This window comes from Theropithecus gelada, chromosome 4 (genome assembly GCF_003255815.1).
Source record: "Theropithecus gelada isolate Dixy chromosome 4, Tgel_1.0, whole genome shotgun sequence".
NCBI classification, from domain to species: Eukaryota; Metazoa; Chordata; class Mammalia; order Primates; family Cercopithecidae; genus Theropithecus; species Theropithecus gelada.
Window position 1 is genome coordinate 131,143,706 of NC_037671.1, and position 19,392 is coordinate 131,163,097.

General features: G+C 42.8%; 1 protein-coding gene across 1 annotated transcript in view; it reads right to left on the minus strand.

Moving 5' to 3' along the window:
• The window catches only part of SLC22A3 (solute carrier family 22 member 3), a 106,439-nt gene that overhangs the window by 23,900 nt on the left and 63,147 nt on the right, over window positions 1-19,392 (minus strand). The window lies entirely within an intron of this gene.

Here is a 19,392-nt window from a genome sequence, read left to right on the forward strand (position 1 = left end):
GAGAAAGACATTATAAATAATCATCTGTTATAAATACGGTGTTCAGAACTCCCCACATGGAGTACTGGTCTCAGAGTTAAAAAAAAAAGACAGTCAGGGTCAGGCCAGACATGTGGTATTCTACTCAGAACATTTTTTTACTAGCATGTTATTTAAACTATTTGAGCCTTAGTTTTCTCATCAGTAGCAGGAGAATAATAATATTCAATTTTATTATTTCAGTATTATTATCAAGTATTATTCATTTATCAAATCACACCTTATTAGTTTTGAAAATTCATTTAAGTAACCCATCTATATAGATACACAGATATGTGTACATATACACAGATACATACACGTGTGTGTATATATACATATATGCAACTATATACACACACACACACCTGGCACACAATATGTCATATTCAGTAACAGAGGCTGTCAACATTAATATTGTGTTTTATAACATTTGAGAGTTACTTTATTTCCAGGTGATAATTCACCCAGCACTTTTTCCTTTAGTAATTAGTAGCTAATGCTTTAATACATAAAGGGAGATGCTTTTAAAGGTCCTCAGATAAAAAGAATGGTTGCTCTGCCTTTTTTTTTAAGAAATGGATTTCTTTTTATGTTGAATTTTCTTAAATATACCAGATGTATTTAATGTTGATTTGGAACTGCGGATCTACCAGGATTAAGGCAGGGTAATTTTTCATGAATGTGCACACTGGCAAACACCACGTACGGAGCCTTGCAACTCAAAGTATGACCCACAAGTCAGCAGCGTCGGTCTCTCCTGGGAGCCTGCTGAACAAGCCTTGCCCCAGATCTAGAGAGAAAATCTGCATGTTAACCACATCCCCAGGAGGCTAGCATGAGAAGCACTAAGAGTCAAGGAACAGCAATCCCACCTCATCGGTTCACTCACATTGTTTACTTCCAACTGGGGCTCTGGGTGCAGAAATGTGAGTCCTCCCAGGTTTAGGAGGGAGAAATACATTTACCAGCAGGGTCTACTATGGGCAGGGGGAAGGCGACAGTGTTTGTAGCTGCTTGTCTAGCCTTGTGATTTTGTCTGGTTGTTCTCAATAAGAGACTTCTTCATCAGTTGTTGTATTTCACAAGGAAAGATGACACTGATAAGAAAGAAAACTTATCTGCTCTTGAGTCTAATACTGTGATTTATTCGGTGAATGTGTCATCACTAGTTCCCTAAAGGTTCTGCTCTCTAGAAACTTTTCATCTCTAAGAAGTCTGTGTCAATAAAATGTTATTTGAGGTCTTTGGGCTTACCAATTGGGGGAACCAGAAACCACTTTCAAAAGTTAAAGTATCCATTGGTATTACAGACAAGCATCAGGAACCAGAGGGCCTGGTGGGGCTGGGAGGAAGCTCGGCAGTGACAGCTGAGGTGCTCATGTCCTTCCATCTCACTGCCCAGTGGATAATAAGCTCATTAGTCAGAATAGGACCAGCCCAGAATGGCCAGGAGTAAGCATGTCATGTTACAGAGCTGTAGCCAGCTTCTAGGGGAAAATAGCACTATCTGGTACCCATAAAAGAGAATTTGCCAAATTACCTGTAGTACTGTGGCAAGTTTTGAAAACCTGCTTATCCTTTAAAACAAGAGTAGATAAAATATTTACCATGCAAGAGCATTTATGATGGAGAAATATTCTGTATTAAAATTATCATGAATGTTTGATATTTATTAAAGTAGTTAAAAATAAATCCCAGGCCTCTGAACCAGTGCTGTCCAGTAAGAATATAATGTGAGCCACACACGTACATTTACATTTTCTAGTGGCCACATTATAAAACATAAAGAGGAACAGGGGAAATGAATTTATAATACATTTCATGTAATCCAATGTATCCAAAACATGATCATTTCAAGGTGTAACCAATATGAAATTATTCATGAGGCGTTTTATACCCTTCGCTTCCTGTTAAATCTTTGAAATCCATTGTACAGTTTGCTTGACAGCACATCTCAGTTCAGACTTGCCACATCTGAAGTGTTCAACTGTACATGAGTCTAGGAGCTACCGTGCTGCACCGAGCGAGTCTGGTCACCTGCAGCCCACGTGGCTCTTTCATTGAGACACTCCATGGAGAAGATATTTTATTCCGTTAGCTCGAGTTGGCCTGAAAGAGTGCCCCAGTCCCCCACCTCCTAGATGACTGGGCATGCTGCCCAGAACAGCAAATGGGCCTCTATCTATGCAGTCCCAGGAGGGACCCAGAGGGCAGCCTCAGTACTGGCAAAGGTTAACGGATTGCAGCTGTGGGTCACATGTTGGAACATTTCTTCATTTCTCAAAAGCAATGCTGGGAGGGTTTTATTTTTATTTTTTGTGTGTGTGGGTGGGGGGGAGGAGAGCCTATGATGTAAGAGGAGAAAGAAAAAAAGAGAATGTACTCTCAGTTCTAAAACTCTAACTCTAAAGTCTCAGAAATTAAGGGAATATGCATCAAAACTTGTGTGGACTGAATCCAACATGTCATCGAAAGCTCCAGCAGCACCTACGCCAGCAGTCATCACGGAAACAGAAAGGTTCTAAATATCACATTTTTGAAATGCCCAGTGCCTGAAACTATGGTAGCATGTATGGATACACAAAATTTTAAGTTCCATGTAGAGGCAAATTGAGTGTCTATAAGACACTGGTCAGCCAAAGTTGTTTCGAAGAGAGAGAAAAAGAGAGTTTGAGTGAAGAAAATCCTCTGCTTTATCGCAAATAAAAATCAAAACCACACACTCCTGCCAAGAACAATTCTTATCATCACTTCTTCTCAGTCTTCTGAATGCTTTGGGAATTATTTCAACAGGAACATGGTCTTTAACATCAGCATCAGTAACGTATGAGTTCATCAGACCACCTGTCCACTAGCCAGCTGAGGGAACTGTTCCAGCCGTTAGGTGTGGGCAGCATTCCAGGATCACTGCAACCTTGTCCCGCTAGATTCCTAGGAGGTGTCTCCTGCTGGGGCCTGGGCATACAAGGCCCTCCCCACACTGTCCTGGGTTGGCAGAGCTTTCTGCACAGGTCAAGGACAGCCAGGGTGACATCAGACCCAGTCACTGAGTGCTCAGAGAAAGGGTGACTGGGGCAAGTCCCGACTACATTCTCAAAGAGCCAGTAGCTGGGACTTGATGCCGCCTATATTCCTCCAGCCCTTTTCTCAGGAAAATGGAGCCTTCCCTCGTTTCCTGCATTTTTCCTGCATGTTCTCTTGGCAAGCCGGCAGTGGGGTCTCTGCGTTGCCCTCAACCTTCCCCCATCAGCTTGGGTCACAAGAATCTCTTCCATCGCTGCATGCTCAGGGTGCTTTGTCTTCATCCTGGCTCTGACCTGGTCCCTGCCTGCTGGAAGAGTCCTGACTGCCCTTCGATTTCTTCTGTTTTCCATGTGCTCCAGTGAAGTTACAAAGAATCTCACCAGTAACTAGAGATGTGCAACTCAGTGCTTTCACTGAGGGGGCTGGAAAAGTTAGGAAACTGGAGCATACTAAATATAGATGTGGACAATAGGGACCCACAGGTCCCACTAGTGGGGTAGACACAGAAAGCAAGCTGGTGTTATTCAGGGTACAAAGCTTGCCCGCACACCAGGACCCAGGGGATCCGCTTCTAGGCCTTGAACTCCATGGAGAACGTCACACAGGTCAGAAGAGGACATGTATGAAAACACCGATCACAATTATTGAAGGCAACCCAGGTGTCCATCATTAGGAAGATGGAGACCAGAGGCACAGCAGGTGTGGCCTACTGAAAATCACACGACAGTTGGAAGCAATGCACTCACACACGAACAAGTTGGATAGACACTTAAAACACATAGTTGAGTGAAAAAGTAAAAAATACAAGATCTGGAGTGGCACGATGCCATTTGTATCACCTGAATACACACAGCACGCTCCACTTCATAAGGACACATTAATAGCAAACACATAAATCAGACACATTAGAGTGGAAACCTACCGAGGGGAGAGTGGGGATAGAGGAGGAAGTGGAGAAGAAAATCAAGCAGGACATGAGATGAGTGTTGCACAGCCCAGTGATGCCTGAACCATGCACAGAGTTCTAAGTAACCCAACTCTGTACCCCTCAGAAAACAAGAACCAAAACCATTTAGTCTAAGTGACTAAGAGTCCCTTAGATGTCATCTTGGAATTTCCTCCATTGTCAGTGCTTCCAATTTGTCAAATATCCAAATTTTGCCTTCCTTATGTAGCTCAGACAACCTTTGGTTTCGTCTGAAAATGCTGAGAAATATTCCAGAGAAACTCAGGTATAGTTGAAAAGTTTGAAGATCAGTGTAGATGCACCTCAAAATAAATATCACACTCATTTAATGAGTTTTGGAGTTTGTGGGTTGCTTACTTTTCTGGTTCTTGATTTGCAGAATATTTTCTGCATATGGTAACTCATTTTTCACTGGTACATCCTTTATGCTGCTTAAGGCAGAACGTTTAGAGATAGCTGAGATTCTCTTACGTAGCAGCCATAAGCGAGTAACACACGCTATCTCTGGAATTCCAGTCCTGAATATTGCTGACAGCGAAGCATGTTGTGTCTCATGGCTGGTCTCTGGGCCATGGTAATTAATCTGCATTAATGTTATATTGTGTTCACTATTTATTCAACTTTGAACTGTGACTTGATTTATCATATTCCAACAAATATATAGACTAGTTTCCATAATTAATAACTGTCCTTACCCTACCTAGATTTCAATGTGAATGTCTATGTGTACTTCAATCAAAATTAAAACACACTGTGGTGATTTCCAGACATTGCATATAGGACTCAATCTACTCTTCAACTTCAGGTTTAGTTGTATTGTGCATATCTATATGATGAAACAAGTATAGTTAAATAAAGACCTATTATTAGTAGGGAGAGATGGAAAACAGCTCAAAAAGAAAAAAGGAAAAAGGAAAGCAACTATAGAGGATTAGAGAAAATAGAAGGCATCTTAAATGCGTGTGGGGAGACATTTTTGAAAGTGAACATTGCACAGAGGTTATTTTAAAAATAGATGCCTTGAATGCAGCGCCCAGTAACTATCTGCTGAATAAATGGAGGAATAAATGAAGATAAATGACTGCTACATTGTGTATATCCATACACTTTTGTTTCTGGGACAACCTCATGTCAGTGACATTAAAATAGTTTTTCAAAACATGTGGTGATCAAATAAGAATTCTGTGATTCAGTTTTTAATGTGAAAAATTTTTCACTGCAATGATTAATACTCAACTTGTTTAAATTTAGAGGTTGGCTATTTCTAGACAACAAAATGTACCAAGTTGTTTACAGAATTGTGGAAAGAAAGGGGATGGCAGCAGTCCTACATGAAGTTGATACTATATTTCACTCAATTGACATCAAAAACCTGTCCCCTGCTAGCTTGAGAGCAGCCTGTGTCAATGCAGAGTATAAACTATTATGAACTGCAGAGGGAATACCTGAAATGTCTTTAGAAAAATGTGTCTAGGTCACATCTCAAAGAGAAGTGTGTAAGCCTGGCTGAACACACATACTAATCAAAACATGTGTGTAAGTATTCAATCTTTGTTTCACTCTGTGCCATAAAAATAATTGTGCTGAGTATTCCATAAGCCTTCCTCAGTCTTCCTCAAGATCTAAACTACTTGTGATGTGTTGACTCTGAAATGTAAGCCAGAAAAGGCCAAGATTCATCTTTGAGAGACAGGCAATTGGGAACCGTGGTACTCAACCCATCCTATGCACCTTTGAGAGACAGTAGGCAGCTGGGAGCCATAGCACTCAATCCACCCTACTTAACATGTAGAATTTGTCCCTAAGGTCAGTGGAAGATAAAAATATAATGAACTCAGGAGTATTTTATTGAATGAAAGAAATGAAGAGATCCTAGAAGTTGTTATCATGAAGTTTATGTATGTGTGCATAAATTCTAAACATATGTATGTATGCAAGACTCTCAGCAACAGGTAGAGACACCTTACTTGTGCTTACAGTGACTCATCCTTTTTGAGCATGAGGACGTCTGATTAATGTCAAAAAAATTTAAAGATTGCCCACATGACAGGAATTATGCTCTTCACTTCTGTTCTTTGAGACCACATAATGACACAAATTTACTATGATTTAATAACACTTTTCAATTTATTATTGGTTATTAATTATAACTGTATTTAATTTTATCTGAAGAAAGTACATTTTTCTAATCCAAGATGTATTATTAGTTCATTCAACAGATGTATTGGTTGCTGATGGTTTGTGGACCTTTGCAATAACTCCATAGTCCCTAGGATCTGTGGCCCACTGGGACAGATTCCTTTATCAACTCCAGGACTGAGGTTACAGTGGCTGGGAGACAGGAATGTGTAAACAAGAACATCCAGGATTCCCTGTCTGCTCACCCTCCATGTTCATCACTAAAGAAGGTGACAAAGTTTTGCTGTTACACAAAAGATTTCTGTAGCAGGAAAACATCCTTGGTTCTGGCCGTTTTCCCTAACATCATCTAAGTTCTTCTGCAAAGGCTAAGGGGACTTCATCACCAATTAACACCTCCTTTATTCAGACACCTTACAAAGACTTTGTCTCAATCCGTTTGCCTTTCTGTATATGAAATTATATTTCCTTCCCTCAAATAGCACCAAATTCAGAGAAAAAAAGAAAACAGAGCAGACCCATGTTACTTTTTCCAAACCAAGTTATCTAGCCATCTCTGCATTGCATGGGCCTCATGCTGTTTGTATGACTGGGTGGGTCCCACCATCAGCCCCCACATGAAGACGTGTTGCTATACCAACATAACCCAGGTGTTCATCCACCCATTTATGAGATGGATCTTAATTTTAATTCTTTGTAGGGAAGGGAGGATTGATTCCATGAAAATCCAGCACCTGATACCTTTTTTATCATCTTCCTGGATGGGACCTCAAGAGATTAAATGACAATGTGTTTTCGCACTTACTGTTTAGTACAATTTTCTCCAGCTTCATCTACATCAAAGGGGCACATCTGTGTACACCGACGTTCAATCTAGTGCTGGGGAATTTAAATGAATTTCATCTGCTTCTCGAGCCACGTCTCTCTTCTTAGGATTATTTCATGAAGAAAGACAATTTTCCCGGTGGGTCAAAGGTCTAGCAAGCAGTACTGCCATGGCAACACAGCTCTGGGTTATGAATAACACAGGGACTTCTGCCAGGGTTGCTGGCTGCGCAGAGCTCTGGCAGTTGTATTCATTATTGTCTCCACAAAGGAGCACGTTCACAGAGAGGAGTATTTTCTCATTTATCCACAGTCAAGAAGCCCAGTAATTTGGATTGCGGAAACTGGTTTTGCTGAAAACACAAGAATGGACCAAATGGCAAAGGAGCAAAACATGTGAAGAAGCTGAGCCTCTTCCTCACACTGTTAGACTGGAACGATTCCAGAGAGGGTATCAGAAGGCCCTTGCCCAGCAGATGCTTGAAATGGAAAAAGGACAGGCAAACTCCCTCCTCTTTTCTGTTAGAGAGGGATACAGAATCAAAATAATAAAATTAGATGCTTACACAACTCCCGAAAAAGAGAACAACCAAGATTAACAGAATAAAACAAGGCTGTGCGGCCGAGGAGTTTTGCCTTGTGTTTTACTTTTGTTTGTAATACTGCCGGGGCTCAGGGTAGGCAGGAAAGAAAGAAATGCTTCTTTGCCTACCAAGGGGTGCTGGAGTAGAAATGGGAAGACTCTTGTTCCTAAAGGGCAAGGGGAAGCCTAGCCTTTGAGAAGGGAAAGGGAGAAGCCCATGCATTTAGATTCATAACTAATCACGGATAACTGAGCAGTTGCCAATGTCACTTTGCAAAGCTCGGAACTCCTGTGTCATAAGCCACATGGACCTGCCTGTGTGGACTGCCAGGATCCCAGTAGCAGTGAGAGAAGAGTCAGTGAGAAAGGAAAGGGCTTTGGCTCTCCCTAACCAAGCAACAGGACTTGTTCCTCCATATGGAGAGGCTAGTTAGGGAAAAAAGGGCTTTGTGTTTTCCGTGGGCTGGCCCTGCTGTCTGTGGCCTGCGGACTTGTCTGGGAAATGGGTTGGCAGCAGCTGTCTCTAGGAAGGGCAAGTCCAGTCATCAAGACAGCATCAGCATCTTGCTTTAAGGCCATGGATGTGTGGGGACAGGACAGAAACCTGCCTTCTGAGGATGAAGCAGGCAGGAATTAAGCAGGGCCAGAACCATAGTTGAATGGGCAAGGACTCAGGACCAGATGAAGAACTGGGGGAGACACGAGGCTCTGAGGAGGAAGGGGCGGGAGAAGAAAGAGGAAGCCTAGCAGGCAACTCGACAGGCTCAGCAACCTGCCCCCAATCCCAGGAACAGCTGGCAGGCAGATCCCAGACCCATCCTCCAGTCGGGCGGGAATCCCGTGTCTTCTCCTAGGCATCAGGGCCCATGGGGTGGGCAGGGAGGACTTGTGATGACTGCAAGTGTAGACCTTAGGAATCATCCTCTGAGCATAACTGGGGAGAAGAGGACTGACCCAGTCATGGAGGAACCAACTCTACCCAGTTTGCCTGAGACATTTTTTGGTGTTAGCTCTGAAACTCCCAACTCCCCAGCCCTGGGCAAACAGTTGGCCACCCTGCTGGACACTGCCTGAGTCCCTCTGTTGTCCTGGGTTCTGTAAATACACTCACTCTTTAGTAATATGTCCTCAGACACCAGAATTGATTGTGAGGACTGAACGTAGGAAGTTTATGGGACCATAATGTGGAATGCTTTCCTTTCCCAGTTCCGATGAACAGTTTTCAAGCCCTAACTTGAACAGCAGAGATAGTTAAGATTTTGATAAAGGCATGACCCAATTATTTATTTTCCCAGAGGAAATCTGGAAGATGAGTTTGGGTGAGTAGGAGGAAAGGCCCTGACTCACCACAATGCTGCTCTCTGATGAGGCACCCCAGAAGTCTGCCTAGCCTGTTCCAAGGCTGCAATCTCACTCTTTAAAGCACCTTTAAATTGAATTTCCAATTCAATTTAAATTCAAGTAAAGCTGTAGGAGAACATCCTCCCCTCAATATCTCTCCAGGTTGAATGACAGCCCACTGACCCGGGCGATGCCAGGCTGAGTTTCTTTTTGTGGAAGGAAATGAGTGCTGGGCACCATGCTTGAGAAAGGACGTTGGGGGTCTTGACATGCTATGGATGGACCCGTTCACTGGTACAGTCTTTATGGCTATTTCATTGTAGCATGAACAGTTTTCTTATTTTATGCCATATAGTCTTGTTTTCAAAAAGTTAAAGACACGGAAAGTAAAGAAATGCATTTAAATACACACCATTTCTAGAACTCAGGCTATTTTTTTAAATAGGAAGTATTATTAAATTAGTTATTGGCTACAAAGGTCCATTCTGTGTTGAGTATGTCCAGTGTCCTAACATATTTTTATGCATTCAGGCATATTCTAAGTTAAAGTGAGTGTGATGGTACACATACTACAGTTATCATTTTTATGAGTCATTTTGAAGATGAGAGCTTTGCTGGTAGAATTGGCACCATTCATCCTGTAAAAGGAGAGGAGGAAGACTTAGTCCTGTCGGGAGAAAGCTCTGGATGGGTTCCCAGTGACTTTCTTTCCAATAACTGTTTTTGAGACTTTCTTTGTTTTTGAGACTCACGCCTTTCTCATTCCAACACTGGTCTGCCTTAGAGATCCCTCAGGTACTCCCTGTGCCTAAACTATGTTCTCTGGATCTTTTGAAATGAATTCCCCGAAGAGAGATTTCAAATCTGAAGTCTGAGATTACGACTAAACACAATTAACGAAGACAGCAGTAACTGAACTGAAATCAGCTAAACACAACAATTTACGAAGACAGCAGTAACTGAACTGAAATCAACTAAACACAACAATTAACGAAGACAGCAGTAACTGAACTGGAATACCACCATCCCCGATGGGCTCCAAGCAAGTTGGAATCACAGTGTGGTTCCCCTTTTGAAAAAACAAAAATTATGTTTATAAAAATCCCCCTTTGAAAGGAAATGTCAGAAACAGATATTCCCAAAGCTGGAAAGTCCCTTTCTGTAGCAATATTGGTGTTTGTGTGACTGCTCAACAAATGATAGAAAAGACGGTAGCTATTAAGGTCTAGGAGTCTCCCTGATATCTAAGGTAATAAAAAAAATCCAGCAGGACACTTTCTAATGAGGTTTTAATCTTTTCTATTTTGGAAATATTTCAAACAGTGGTATCACTTATATTGATGATGGGGCTAAAGGAATCCCTTTGGAATTGGAAAGCTCAAATTCCGTTCCTGATGTCACATAAACATACCACCATGGGAACTGCCTCAAGCATGTTTATGTGTGAACATGTATTGATATAACATCTAACGTTTAATTTTAAAAGCAGTAGATTCACTATAAACTATACTTGTGTATCCAAAAAACAAACAAACTACAATCAAACCTTATGGGTTTATTGAGCCAGTACAGGATAAAACATCACTAACAAATATGGGCATATTCAGTTCCATAGTAACAGAGTCCACTTGTTAGCCAGAATTGTAACTACTATTCTCTATGAGCATATCCCATACAAAGATGAGAGGTATGGGGAGCTGGGGGCAGAGGAGAGGGATCTTTAGGATAAAGGCCTTTAAGATCCTGGGAGGAAAAAGCAAACCAAAATTGCTGCCACAGTTACTACCTGTGTAGCTGCATCACCTAGGTCAGTATAGTGACAGTGGCTGCTCACTCAGTGTTGACACAATCGGCCATTGTATTGGTCAGGGTTCTCCAGAGGGACAAAACTAATAAGATCTATGTATATATGAAAGGAAGTTTATTAGGAGAATTGGCTCACACGATCACAAGGTGAAGTCCCACGATAGGTTGTCTGCAAGCTGAGAAGGTAGGAAGCCAGGAATGGCTCAGAGTCCAAAAGCCTTAAAAATAGGGAAACCAACAGTGCAGCCTTCAGTCTGTGGCCAAAGGCCCGAGAGCCTCTGGCAAACTACTCATGTAAGTGCAAGAAGAACCTGGAGTCTGATGTCCAGGGACAGGAAGCATCCAGCACAGGAGAAGGATGAAAGCTAGAAGACTCAGCAAGACATCCTATCTCACCTTCTTCTGCCTGCTTTGCTCTATCCACACTGGCAGCCACCTGGATGGTGCTCACCTACATTGAGGGGAGGCTTCCTCTTCCAGTCCACTGACTCAAATGTTAATCTCCTCTGGCAGCACCCTCCTAGACACGCCCAGAAACAATACTTTCCCAGCTATCTAGGCATCCTTCAATCCAATCAAGTTGACACTTCACCATCAGAGCTATTGATAAATAATGCTGCATAACAGTCATCGATCTTAGCAGCATAGAATAGTAAGCATTCATTTATCTCATGTGTTTGTGGGCTGGATGGGGCCTGCTAGTGTAGGTTCCAGGAAGGTTTGCTAGGTCAGCTCCATTCTGAATGTCTCTCAGCCTCCTTCCGGGCCCATAGGTGAGCCTGGGAATTTCTCCTCACGGTGATGGCTGAGGTGCGGAGATAAAGCCCAACCACACAAGCACATTTCAAGCTTCTATTGCATCACATCTAGCAACCCGCCACTGGCCAAAGCAGGTATCATGGTCAACGCCAGCATCAAAGGGCAGGAAGTCCACTGCACCTATCATGAGGCCAAAGCAATTTCATTGCCACGCCCAACATCTATAGAGCCAGGGAGTATTTTCATCCCTTGGAAATGAGAAAATGTGAATCTTCCCAAACAGTAATTTAATCTATCCCAATCCCTCACTTCTGCATCACCAAAATATGCGTCAAACCCTACTCTGGCAATTAAACTAGTAATACGATCAATTGCATTAGTTAGCTTTGGCTGCAAGAACAGATACCCGCTAATCCCTGCAGTACATACAGACACATTGAGCAGCAGTTTAGTGGGGAAACAAATTTTTCTTGGCCATGTCCCATACAGCTGCTGCAGCTCTGCTCCAGGCTGCACCTCTTCTTCCGAGACCCACTGTGAAGGAACAGCACTGATTTGGGGTCTGCTGTTCTTGTGGCACACAGAAGGAACAAGAGGGCTATCAGGAATTCATGACGCCTCTCAAAGCTTGTGCCCTGAATTGATATTCTGCTACTTCTACTCCTTGAGCCCAATCAGGTCAGGTGGCCAAGCTTTCACTGGGTGGGGACATATATTGCCCACAGGGAGATACTGTTGAAATCATGTGGCAATGGGTGGGGACGGGCTGTAAAATCCTTTTACAGAGAAATGAATAGTTGAGAGGATTAATACAATGTATCACAGATAATAGTGTGTTCGGAATTGGTGGGTTCTTGGTCTCACTGACTTCAAGAATGAAGCCGGGACCGGTGAGTGTTACAGTTTCTAAAGATGGTATGTCTGGAGTTTGTTTCTTCAGCCGTTCAGATGTGTCTGGAGCTTTTTCCTTCTGGTTGGTTCGTGGTCTCGCTGTCAGAAGTGAAGCTGCAGACCTTCCTGGTGAGTGTTACAGCTCTTAAAGGCAGCACGTCTGGAGTTGTTCGTTCTTCCCATCCCAGTGGATTCCTGGTCTCACTGGCTTCAAGAGTGAAGCTGCAGACCCCGCCGGTGAATGTTACAGCTCATACACGTGGCATAGACCCAAACACTGAGCAGCAGCAAGATGTATTGCAAAAAGCAAAGGACCGAACGCTCCACTGACTGCAAGATGACCCCAGCGGGTTGTCACTAGCTGGCTCGGGCAGCCTGCTTTTATTCCCTTATCTGGCCCCACCCACATCCTGCCGATTGGTCCATTTTACAGAGAGCTGATTGGTCTATTTTACAGAGAGCTGATTGGTCCGTTTTGACAGAGTGCTGATTGGCCCGTTTACAATCCTTGAGCTAGACACACAGTCACAGAGAGCTAGTTAGCTAGAGTACCAACTGGTGCCTTTTACAAACCTTGAGCAAGACACAGAGTGCTGATTGGTGTATTTACAAACCCTGAGCTAGACACAGAGTGCTGATTGGTGCACATACAATCCTCCAGCTAGATATAAAAACTCTCCAAGTCCGCATCCGGTTCAGGAGCCCAGCTGGCTTCACCCAGTGGATCCTGCGCCAGGGCTGCAGGCGGAGCTGCCCACCAGTCCCGAGCGGCGCCTGCACTCTTCAGCCCTTGGGCTGTCGATGAGACTGGGCTTCACGGAGCAGGGGGTGGGGCCCATTGGGGAGGTTCAGGCCTCGTGGGAGCCCACCGCAGGGGGAGGAACTCAAACATGGTGGGCTGCAGGTACCGAGCCCTGCCCTGTGGGGAGGCAGCTAGGGCCCCGGGAGAATTTGAGTGGCGCCTGCAGGCTGGCACTGCTGGGGTACCTGGTAGCAACCTCCGCAGCTGCTGGTCCTGGTGCTAAGTCCCTCACTGCCCTGGGCCGGCGGTGACGGCCTTCCGCTCAGTGTGCGGCCTGCGGAGCCCCCGCCCACCGGAACTCACACTGGCCAGCGAGTGCGGCATGCAGTCCCGGTTCCCGCTGGCACTGCCCGGGTTCCCGCCCGTGCCTCTCCCTCCACACCTCCTGGCAAGCAGCGGGGGTGGGGGTGCTCCGGTCTCAGCCAGCCCAGAGAGGGGCTCCCATGGTGCCCTGGCAGGTTGAAGGGATCCTCAAGGCTGCCAGAGTGGATGCTGAGGCCAGAGGCTGAGGAGGCGCTGAGAGTGAGGGCTGCTAGCACCTTGTCACCTCTCAATAGCAGTTCATGCTTACATGAAACGATCTCAGCTCTCCATTACTCACCAATAGACCAAGTCTACTACCACCAGATGTGTGGGCACTCTGAAGTACTTGCCCATTCTTTTTTATTTTGACAAGCACACCGATTCAGTACCTGGAGCAATGGCCATATGCTCAGATAAGCATTGTTACTCAATCCATTATTCATGCTTGCACACAGTACTGTTACTAGTCTATCATATGAGAGTGAAAAGTTGAAGTGAATGGTTAGTGATCAGGTGTAAGGCAAGAAACAGGACACTACAAGTAACAAGCAGGAATAATGTCAAACTGATACCAAAGAAAAATTTCACATTTACTGCACCATAAAAGAACTTTGCATTATGAGCAAAACAGAGGGTGTGCTCAGGGCAGAAAACAGTTCTCTTCCTTGACATGTTCTCTGGGGTCAGTGGAAGATTGTGGATGCTCCTGAAGACATTGTGAGACACTGTCATGTTGTAGGTGTGCCTGTGCTGTCATTATTGTAGACTTACCTATAATTTGCTTTTTTTTTTTTAAGCAAGCCTTAAAAATTATTGTATGCAAATGCTGAAAGGCTGAGAACCACCAGACTAGGTGTCTAAGCTAATCCTCCTTCTGCACTGGGTAACTACCTACTGCTTAAAATTCTACCCATCCACTAATTCTCTTTAATTTCTACCTAACCTCCTAGGAGCTCAAGCCACTGAGCTGTTTTGCATTGGTTTTTGATTTTGAGATTTTTCCTTTTAGTGAATAACAGTTATAGTGTTTGTATGTTCAGAGAGCCTGGACCCTGATCACCTGTATTTATCCCTGCTAGTGCTAGCTATCTCTTCAACAAAGCCAGAGGCCAGCCAGAAACCTTGGTAAATGGAAGCCTAGGAACAAGTGAGACAGAGACAGAGTTTGCCTACCTATGAAAGGAGTAATGTCCATGTGAACTGTAACTGAGATGATTTGCAGGATAAACAACCCTCAAAATGTGCCTGATTCAATGTCGGATCAAATATATCATACTGTTTTCCTTTCATATTTTCCCTTCACTTACTAAAGCTCTGGGGATTGGTGTAATCATAGTTTGTAGCGAATTTAGCTTATCTGTACTATGGAACATCCTTGGGTAGATTTAAGCTAGGTCCTTAGGTTCTCCTAAATATACCTGGACCAGTGATGTCAGCAATGGAACAGGTTGGGGTTGGCAGGTGGCTCTTTTCACAAGAGAACTGTGCTGACTTGCCAGGTCTCCTGGGGCTGCTTTGAATCCAACCATAGTCTTTCAGATCCATTCTAACCTTCTCCGCACCCTATAATGGGCACCCTAAGAATAAGGTGGGAATTGAAGAGATCGTGAAGGATGAGGTCATTTACGCAGTGATAACTTGTTCTAAAAGTCAGAAGTTACTGAAGAGAGGTTCTGTGAAAAGTAGAGATTGCTGGGCACTTCTGTCGTGGGTCTGAAGGTCCTGGAGACTGTATCCAGAGAGAGGGATATGGGCTAATGTGAAAGTAACTGTAAACACACAGTTTCAAGGCGATCCTAACATAGACCCGGACAGTATTATTTGAATCACCAAAATATGAGTAATTTATATTGGCTATACTTGTCCTTGCACAAAACCTGTAATGGAATCCTGCTCTGATTTTGGGGGTTGGAGCTCAAGTACAGTGCCTACCCTGCTGGCCAGTGCTTCTGTATCATCACGAGGAGGTTTTCTGCTCAGGATGGTGCTTGTGGGGATATAAGGACCTTTGAGATGGAAAACTATGACGTGGCCCATAATGTGGCTGAATTCTGCTCTTAGCAAGGTGTTTTAAACTTAAATGTTAAATCTTTCTCTTGAAGATAACACTTTGCTTTTCTGCTTATGCTTATGTACAATTAAAAAGATTAAAGATGGGTAGGTTCGGTTTGAAGACATTTGTTTCAAAAACCAAAGCTCCCTTGGATGTGAGACTGGAACTTACAAAATGAGACTGGAAAATCTCGTCATGCTAAAGAGCAAGGAAATATTCAGAAGCTACTAGAGGGTGGCAGACTCCGGATAAGCTCCATCTGCCCAAAGATGGAGCAATTTGAGCATCCAAAAGAATACTCAACAAAATAACTGCTAACATGATTTGGCTGTGTCCCCACCCAAATATCATCTTGAGTTGTAATTCTCATAATCCCCATGTGTCAAATGAGGAACCTGGTGAGAGGTAACTGAATCATGGGGATGGTTACCCTTGTGTTGTTCTCATGATAGTGAGTGAATTCTCATGAGATCTGATAGTTGTATAAGGGGCTTTTCCCCTTTGCTCGGCACCTCTCCTGCCTGCCGCCATGTGAGGAAACACATGCTTGCTTCCCTTTCTGCCATGATTGTAAGTTTCCTGAGGCCTCCCCAGTGATGCAGAACTGTGAGTCAATTAAACCTCTTTCCTTTATAAATTACCCAGTCTCAGGCATTTCTTTATAGCAGTGCGACAACACACTAATGCAACTGCAAAGGATTGAAACATATAAACTATGTTTAAATAAATACACTTAGCTCATTAATCACTTTGGGAGGATGTAGGGAGCCAATTTATTCTTTGGAAAATAAAAAATGATGCATATGTCCTGTCTTTTCGATATGAACTATATCTCAGGGTCACCAAGAGTTGATGGAGAAATTAGTCTTTATTTAAGCACTCCAGCAATAAATGAAGAAGTAATGATAAGATGAGAATATTGTCATTTGGCAACCTCTGATTAGTTAGTAAATCCAGGCAGTGATTATCAGTGGCAAGTAATGTTCCAAAAGAATAGACAAGCGGCCACCAGGTATCTCTTAATGGAAATGTACTAAGCCACTTATGAAGTAGTCTTGCCAGAAATATTAAACTTGATTAAGCTCTAGATCTAACTACCAATTGACAGGGAATATAAAAGACAGAGAAACATGTTAAAGGATCCTACAGATATAATCAACAAAATTTAGACTGTAGAAATTCTTCAGGAGAAAAACCCCAGGATTTTTTTTTTTAATTCCCAAAGCTGGAATGAAATGAAAAAGAGCAGGAACCTATGGATTAAGTAAACCCAAAGAGATCAACAATTCACAATCCATAACTTCAGGAGGAGTCTAATGCACAAAGACGCTGTGAAACATTGTAGGACAATCAAGGAGGTGGAACACTGACTTGATATTAAGGAATTGTGGCTATTTTTCTTAGGACAATGACATTGATATTAGTTTTATATTTATATTTTATATACCACTGCCCCATCTTTGCTCCCACAATAGGAATCAGTCCCCACAACTGGATCAAAGGTGTGATTACTTGTATTCAATTTTAAGAACCACAGGAATAGTTCTTGCTCCTCATTCAGCAGTGTCCTGAAGATAGTGCACACATAGTTCCAGAGATACCTATTTATTCCTACTTCAGAGGAAAATATCACAAGATGAAATGCTATGATGGCTGGATTGATTCCTATTCAGTGGATGGGGAAACTAGGCGGAGTATAGAAAAAGTAAGATTGATCAGGAGTTGATAACTGTTGAAGCTGAGGGATATGCATAGAGATTCATTAAACTATTTTTTGTATTTTTGAATATGTTTGGAAATTTCCATATTAAAATTAAAATGACTTGGAAACCACTGGATCCCATAGTTCATGATCTCTCATAAACACAGCCATGTGGAACATTGAACTACTTACCTGTTGTCATGATCTCTGTGGTGCTCATGAATAAAGCTGGGTCAGTGGGTCTGTGGGAGCAGCGCTAAACTGTACACTCATGAGATATGTAGCAGCAGCTGCTTCAGGGAATTAGACTCGTCTCTCAGTGAGACTCACTATCACACGTGACATGCCTGGTTAATCCAACATTATATTTCACAAGCTACCAGCACACAGCTATTTTTTCTACATTCCTTTCTATATCCCTTTCTAGATTCCTTTCTATATTCTTATTTTTCTATATTCCTTTCTAGATGCCTATTTTTCTAGAATACTTTCTATATTCCTATTTTTATCTATTCCTTTCTTTATTCCTATTTATTTTCTATAATGCTACTTTTCTATATTCCTTTCTATATTCCCTTTTTCTATATTCTATATTTAGACCTTTAAATCAATATCTAAACCTTGATGTAGATAATGTACATGCTTACCTCTGGACTATGTGTGCAGTATCTTCAGTATACTGCTGAGAAAAGAGCAGAGATTATTCACTGGATGATTAAAATTGAATACAAATGATCAGATCTTTGACCTGGCTATGAGGACTATAGTCAATGGATGAATGCAAGCTGGGACAACAGGTGTATATTATTTTTCCCTAAAAGGAACACACAGCTCAAATGCGCTCACTCAAAGAGTGACAAGGATCAAGGATGGATGAATCACAGTGGTTTAAAAAGACCATGCTTTGTCTTTACCACACATTTTATGATCTGTAAACCTCAAGGTATATCATTAACCTACTTGCACCATTGCACCTGTGACATCTGCTCAGTTGAAACCTTTGGACAAGAGCCTACTGCTTGCCACTTAATATAAGAGAGAGGAAGAAGGCAGAAATCCAAACATACATGACCAAGCTTCAGGGGCTGGGGAGGGGACAATACAACCAACAAAACCCAGTACTTTTTTAGACAGAATTTTGCTCTTGTTGCTCAGGCTGGAGTGCAGTGGGGCAGTCTTGGCTCACTGCAACCTCTGCCTCCCAGGTTTAAGTGATTTTCCTGCCTCAGCCTCCCAAGTAGCTGGCATTACAAGCACTCGTCATCACACCCTGCTAATTTTTGTATTTTTTAAATAGAGATGGGGTTTCACCATGTTGGCCAGGCTCCTCCTGAACTCCTGACCTCAGGTGATCCACCTGCCTCGGCCTCCCAAAGTGCTGGGATTACAGGCATGAGCCACCACACCCAGCCCCAAAACCCAGTTCTTATCAGAAAGTTCTTATCAGAAGGTTCCTGTGAAATCAAACTGAATGCTATGAAGAAAACAAAGTTGACAACCTAGTCTTAAATCAAGATTCATATCTTCCAAAAATTATTCTCTAACATTCCTTTTATAACAACCTTTCTGTTACTCTGTAGTCACTTAGTCTTTGGAGCTAAAGCATCGTTATATTTTTCTTTATATGCTATTCTCTATTTAGGGGTTGCTTTAAATATATGTTATATCCTCAAGTATATATCAAATATTCCAAAGGGCGAAAGCTTTTAATTTTTGTCCCATTTCATTTTCTTTGTATATCTTTTTTAGAGACAGCATCTTGCTCTGTCTCCTAGGTTGGAGGGCAGTGGTGTGATCATGGCTCACTGCAGTCTCAAACTCCTGGGCTCAAATGATCCTCCTGCTTCAGCCTCCCAAGTAGCTGAGAGAACAGGTGTGTGCCACCATGCCCAGCTAGTTTTTAAAACTTTCTACTTGTAGAGATGGGGTCTTGCTATGTTGCCCAGGCTGGTCTCGAATTCTAGGCTCAAGCAATCCTCCCACCTCAGCCTCCCAAAGCACTGGGATTATAGGAGTGAGCCATTACACCCTGACCTCCCCCATTTCTTAGTACACTGATGCGGAGGCACCCAAAAAGCCTTTCTTGGAAGAAGGACGGAATGGAGGAAGAAAAGAAGAAAGGGAGAAAGACTAGCATATAGGAGTTTAAAGGCTGAAATATTACATTACTGCTAAA